Genomic DNA, 7,211 nt, shown 5'->3' with positions numbered 1-7,211 from the left:
ACCACTCTGGCTAAAAGATCTCTTTGATTGCCCCTGCTTGCTTAAGTTTGTTCATTTCTACCCTTACTGCCTCAGCATGCTCTTTTGATGAACGCCGAGGAGGTTGCTTTCGTGGGATTGCCTCTGGATTCACATTCAACCGATGACATATAAAATCAAGATCAATCCCAAGTACGTCATAAGTACTCCAAGCAAACACATCAATATTATCTTCCAAAAATTCACCAACACTACCTTTTCCAAGGATGGCAATTGAGACCCCACTTGAAAGTATTTTTTTTTATCTTGACCAATCAAAACCTTTTCCAATTCCTTGGAAAACACCCCCTACGACTCAGTCCTAAGTCCTACTTCGAGACCCTTTGATTGCTATGGGATTCACTCCTCTTCCACCACAGCTTGATCTGCGGGTTGCCGTGTAATGGCTGCTATCAGACATTGCCTAGCCATTGCTTGACTTCCTACTAATTCCCCAACTCTACCCTGTGTGGGGTACTTAACTTTCAAGTGTAAGGTTGACAAGACTACTCCCACAGCATGAAGCCATGGTTTGGCTAGGATAGCTGTGTAAGGGGAAAAACCTTCAACTACAATGAAGTCAACTTGCACCTCCTCTTCTCCAGCCTGTACAAGTAACCTTATCATCCCGCGAGGGGTTAACAATCTCCTATCAAAGCCCACTAGTGGTGAGTCATACTTCTCCAGGTCCTCGAGCTTGAGATTTAACCCTTTATATAAGTCTGGGTACATAATCTCTACCCCACTTCCCTAGTCTACCAGGACCCTTCTTACATCATACCCCCCCGATCTGAATGGTTACCACAAAGGCATCACCATATGGCTGAAGCATCCCCTCCTTATCTTCTTTTGAAAAACCTAAAGTGGGCATGGCCACCATTTTGGCCTTTTTGCAAGCTTGGCTCCTGTCTTCCAAGTTGGGACCCGAAACCACAAACATAACCCCCGAGTAGGTTCATGCATCGCCCTTGGGTTTAGCAAAAATGACATTAATTGTGCCTAGGGCTGGTCGGGGAGCTCCTTCCCTTTGATACCCAATTTCGGGCTGTCCAAACTAACCAGCAGGTTGGTGCAAGAACTGCCTCAACTTCCCTGCTTTCACCAATTACCCCAGATGATCATGTAAAGTTCTGCAATCTTCAGTTATGTATCCTTTTTCCTGATGATAATGGCAGTAAAGGCTCTGGTTTCTCTTAGATAGGTCCCCACCCATTTTATTGGGTCATTTGAAATATGGTTTATTTTTTTATCTTTTCTAGTATTTGATAGATAGGCTCTTTAAACAATGAACTACCCACCTGAGCACCCGCAGACGATGTCTGGTTGGGGAAATCTCTCCTCGGCCGGTTACTGTGATATCCTCCTCCCCGAGGATCCCTCTTTTTAGGAAAAGCCTTCGCCTTGCCCTTTCTCTGGGTCTAATCTTCCTCTACTAGTCTGTACTTATTAATGCAATCCATAAGCTGGCGCATACTAAAGGCAGGCTTCATTGTTAGTGACTTTCTCAACTCATGCTCCGTCGGAAGCCCTACCTTGAAAGTTCTCACTACCATGTCCTCGAAATCCCCATTTATTTCATTGTACGTTTCTCAATATCTGTCCGAATAGGTCTTGAGGCTTTCCCCTTCCCTCATCGCCATAGATAACAAAGAGTCTAAAGGCTTAGGGACCCTACTGCACATCACAAATCTAGCACCAAATGCCTTTGTTAACTCCTCAAAGGACCTTAATGACCCCTCTTCCAAAGTATCAAACCATCGCATAGCCACAGGCCCGAGGCTGGAAGGGAACACCTTGCACATAGGAGCTTCATTACCTGAATGAACTGCCATCTTCTAATTGAAGTGGCTCACATGCTCCACAAGATCAGACCTTCCATTGTAGATGGTGAAAGTTAGCTGTGAAAACCGGTGGGAGAGCCTTGCCTTGTTGATTCTCCTAACAAAGGGTGACTTTGAGATTTGATGAAGTGCTTTGCTCATCGCGTCATTCCTCATACTATGGTGAGATGACCCTTGCCCACGCCTGAACCTACCTTTTTCCAGTTTATCTTGGCATGAAAATGCTGAGAAGGACTCACTAGATGGGGTTCTAGACCTATGGCGATACGAGCGATCCTTACTTTCCCTTAACCCATCACTTAATGGGGGTAATGGACTCCTTCTGTCACGCTCCCTTCGTCGCAGCTTCCTATGCAAGTGATCTATTTCAAGCTGCAATTTCCGCGTCTCCTGATCATGCGAAACATGACTCCCTGTCCTTGAATGACTCCTCTCAGTACGCTCCGTATGGTAGGACTCTACCATAACACTTGGCGTATGATGTCTATCTCTCCTTCACTCCAAATTAACAAACTGATTTTCCCTCTGTGAACCAACAAATTCTTCCCCATTCTATTCTAGGTTGGCCATGGCTAACCAAAAACAAACCCACAACAAAACCTTACTCCCCACAGACGATGCCAATTATAAGGACACAAAAATCTGGCGGCCCAAACTAACTTAGAATAGTGAAATTTATGCTATCCAGCTAGGTGCAAACCAATAGATATTTGTTTAGAGAGTGGGCTAAAATAAGTTGGGCTTAGCCCGAGGATTCAGACAGAGAAGGAACGAATGAAAGCCAAAGATTAAGGGTATGAATGGTTCTTTACAATCTCGCCCGAGGACGATGTTCTTGCACAAGGATGTACACTCTTCTCCCTCTATCACTATTACTATTCTTGTTCTTATCTCTTTTTCTTGAATTTTCTAGGATCCCCTTTCATCTGGAAGTCTTCTTTCTTTATATACTCCTCAACTAATTGCATCCTATCCCTCCATCTACAATCCTCCAGACTCTCCTTAGGACACTTGTCCCTTTAAACTTCTGTTGAAGGTGGTAAAAGGAGATGCTTAACTGTGAATTCTACTGTTCAAGTCACTTCCTCATCAATGCAGTTGATAAAGTTGTTGCCGGTCATTTAATGCAAAGGCAGTAGGTGAGCTTTCATTGGAAACTTCTTTCACCTACCTTGACTCTCACTGAATACCATCCTCTCCATTTGGCCTTTTAGTAAGTATTTTGTCCCCTCTCCTCCTATCCTAGGGTGGACCCCCTCTTCAGGCTTAGAATGCTTTTATGACGATAGTCACAGCTTGTTGTATCCGTCCTTGGTCCTCGAGTCCCCACAAATTCATTAACAAAATTTGGAAGGAAAAGGGAAAGAAAAAAAAAAGTGAAAGTATTATATTCAAGAAAGTTGAGAAGATAAAATCAAATGTCATATGCTTAAATATCTCAAAGGCAAAAAATTCAATAGTATTCATTTTATATGAAAATTGTGATTTATAGAAAAATTATTTCAATTCTACAAATCAATTTGGATATTAGATTTAAAAGTTTGGATATCTATAAGACAAAAATTCAATAATATTCATGTTATACAAAAATCATTTTTTTAGAACATTATTTTAGTTCTATATATCACAAGCAAAATATCAATAAAATTCATGTAATACAAAAATCGTGTCTTAAAAAACACCGTTTCAATTATACTAAAGCATATTAGCTCTAAAGCTTTATTTAGACTTTCATGAAGCACATAAATATGATATACATATATATATATATATATATATATATAAAGCATTGTAACCGAGCACTAACGTAGTATTGTTTAGGATTATCTCTGTTGGTCCTTGTTAACGTAAGGGAGTCTCTCACTTTTTTTTTTTTTTTCCTTAATTGTCGTGAAAGATCTATAGTTTCGATTCTCAAAAAAATCCAAAATAAAGAAAGAAAAGGTATATAGTTTCATCACAATAGCATGAGAAGTTACACTAAATTTGTTTCCTTTTTCCTCAAAAAAAAAAAAAAAAAATTTTGTTTCCTCTAGTTCATTTTGTGAAGGGATCACCTATAACCACAATATAGACCCATCTTTTTGCAACTCTTCCACTCCTTAAAAATTGAAACTATTATTTCCATGATTGAATATAATAGATGAATTCACTCACAAAAAAAATACATATAGTTGAAGATATCTTCACCTATATGATAAATCAGTTTAGACAGTCAATAATTAGAAAATACAATATTGAGCAATTGGATAGATACAACAACTAAACTGCAACTTTGCTGGTAGTTGAACTTGGAAGTAATTTGTTGCTCATCAAAATTGCATTAGGATATTCCATTTTTTTTCAACTGGGTATTACTAAAAACATAAATTTTTGAAGTTCTAAATTCTGATATTGAAGTCCATAGAAATAAGGTTGACATTAAAAAGAAAAAAAAAAAAGAGCAAAACTAGTTTACAGGCTTTTAAGGACTATACAGAAACACAACTTGCATAAATGCAGTCCGCAGACTATCTTCTATTAGCATAGTTTGGAGAATCTACTTGGAATTTGTTGTAGATAAATGCCCCATTGACGACACTGTTCATAAATTATGCCATTCAAATATAGAATGAAATAAGAAAATTTAGATATAAATCATGAAAAGAGGCTTTCTGTCCAGTCAAAGATAGCTGTGTTTTAAAGGTCACAACTCATAGATGGAATGTAGAACATAATTTTTTCTTTATTTTTGTGCCGGCCGAGGCTGGGTACACCTATTAACAAAAATAGTGTTACCAGGTATTCTTTGCTAGAGCGGATTATATAAATTGCTCAGCCATTAAGGATGTTCTTGATGAATTCTGCAGTATCTCGGGGCAAACGGTTAGTGAAGTTAAATCAAGAGTCTATTTTTCACCCAACATTGATAGGGACACTAAGGAATCGCTTTGTGACATTCTTGGCTTTGCTTCCACCCCTGACCTTGGGAAATATCTAGGAATCCCCATTAAGCAACCTGGTTCCTCCTCCCAAGATTTTAATTTTATCTTAGATAAAGTTAAGAAAAAATTAGTGGGTTGAAAAGCTAATATGTTGTCGCTAGCTAGTCGGTCTGTGTTAATTCAAGCCTCTTTAGCAACAACTCCTGCTTATGTAATGTAGTGTACCTATCTTCCTGGTAAAATTCTTGAAGGGATAGATCGAGTGAACCGTAATTTTCTTTGGGGCACATCGGATTCTGCTAAGAAGATGCATTGGGTGGGCTGGCAAAAGGAGACAAAACCGAAAGATGAAGGAGGGCTTGGTCTACAAACAGTGAAGGGAAGGAATGTTTACTTGCTTGCAAAACTCAATTGGAGGCTTTCTACAGAAAAGGAAGCTCTATGGGCCAAAGTTCTAAAACAAAAATACTGTAACTTTTAGAGAGAAAGGGCTATAAATGCTGATGGACTACCATGCTCACAGATTTAGGCAGCTATTAAGAGAGGACGAGAGGTGTTTTCTAAGGGTATCATGTGGATGGTGAGTAGGGACAGCAACTTGAGCTTTTGGTTAGGAAACTGGACAAAAAGAGGACCCATTCGTCATCTGATACACGGCCCTCTAACTCTGGAAGCATCACATTGGGAAGTCAAGGATGTTGTGACAGACATGAGTTGGGATTGGGATAAAATTCCTTTTGAATTTCCTACTGATATTAAGTTATTGATCCAAGCCACACCTATTTCAATGACAGATAGAGGAAGTGATAGACTGACATGGATGGACAATCCAAAAGGCAACTTTGATTGGAAGAATGCCTATAATATTGCAATGGGTGCTAGCTCCAGCCAAGCCTTTACGGCCAATTGGATATGGAAGGCTAAAACTCTACCTCGAATTAAAACCTTTTTGTGGAAATGTGCTCATGAAAGTATTGGGGAGAAGCATTGCCTTGTGTGAAGAGGTGTGATTGAGGATGACCTTTGTCGCATTTATCGAAGAGAGACCAAAAACAGTACTGCACGCACTTAGAGACTGTTCTCGGGCTAAGGCTATTTGGATTCAGCTGGGAGTTAAGTTGACAAATCAGGGCTTTTGGTTGACTAATTTGCAAGATTGGCTGAATGTTAATGGGAAGATTAGGACCAGCTATGTTTTTGGAAAGCCCCCATGGAATGTGGTTTACCCCTTTGCTGTTTGGAATATATGGAAAAGTAGGAACAATGTTGTCTTTAATAGGAAAAGCTAGAACCCAAGGCTGGTTGCAGACATTGTTCACCAATCTATGGGGTTTTTATATTGTGTAGCTTCCCCTAGAGGTCCAGCTCGAAGCATAATCAAGAGAGTATGTTGGGAGAGGCCTCTAGAAGGGTGGAGCAAACTAAACAATGATGAAGCTGCTTCAAGTAACTCGGGTGTAGCAGGTTGTGGTGGTCTTGTCAGAGATGAACATGGTGGGTGGCTTGCAAGTTTCTCCAAGCGCATTGGGATAACTTCCAGCTTTGCAGCTAAGCTTTAGGGGCTTAGGGAAGGGCTATTGCTTTGTAGTAATCTTAATATATCCTCACTTGTTGTTGAGTTAGATGCAAAAGCCATTGTGGATGCTACCTAGAATAGTCAGTATGATAATAACATTATTTCCCTTGTTTTGGATGATTGCAGACAGTTAATCTCAAGGTTTCGCCGTGTTAGGTTCTAAGTACTTAGGAACTAATGTATTAGAACTCTAATTTGTATTGTTGGCAAACCATGATCAAAACTGGTTTTTAGTCTTGTTTTAGACTTGCTCAAAGTATGTGTTTTATGTAAAGTTGGAATCGAGCTGTTGCAGAATTCATTGTGCAATTCGGTTTAGCTCGATCGATCGAGAACTAGACTCGATTGATCGAAAGTCGGGCAGAATGTTTTTTCTGTAAAATTTCCAACTTAGCCCTAAGCCCATATGACGTGTAGGGTTTTATATTTTGCCCTAGGTATAAAAGGGAAACCCTAACCACGTTTTTTAGGTTGCTCTATTTTGCTGTGTGTGTGAATCTGTTGTGAGATCTGAGAGGTGGTTGCCTTCACACATACTTAGGATTATCAAGAAGGAGATTTCATTGAGAGTTTGATGATCATTCAGTTGCTGCACTAAAGAGCTTAAAGATACACAAACGGGAGTGCTTGTACTTGCTGGAGAATCCAAGAAAGAAGGAATCCATGGTCTCGGAGCTTGCATGTGGTTATGTCAGTAAGTTTTCTACTGGTGGGTAGCAATAGAATGTTAGTGGTCTAAGTCGCTATTGGAAAACTTTTTCATAGTGGATTCAAGTTTACCTTGAGGATAGCTAGGTTAAATCCTCCCCAGGTTTTTATCGGTGTGGTTTCCTGGGTCATCATATCTTTGTA

General features: G+C 39.7%; 1 pseudogene; it reads right to left on the bottom strand.

Annotated features, from left to right (window-relative positions):
- Positions 1 to 378: 378 nt before the first annotated feature.
- Positions 379 to 2,000, bottom strand: LOC115966769 (annotated as a pseudogene).
- Between the last annotated feature and the right edge of the window lie 5,211 nt (positions 2,001 to 7,211).

The sequence above is a fragment of the Quercus lobata genome, chromosome 11 (genome assembly GCF_001633185.2).
Source record: "Quercus lobata isolate SW786 chromosome 11, ValleyOak3.0 Primary Assembly, whole genome shotgun sequence".
Classification (NCBI taxonomy): domain Eukaryota; kingdom Viridiplantae; phylum Streptophyta; class Magnoliopsida; order Fagales; family Fagaceae; genus Quercus; species Quercus lobata.
This window is presented reverse-complemented; position numbering and strand designations above follow the sequence as displayed.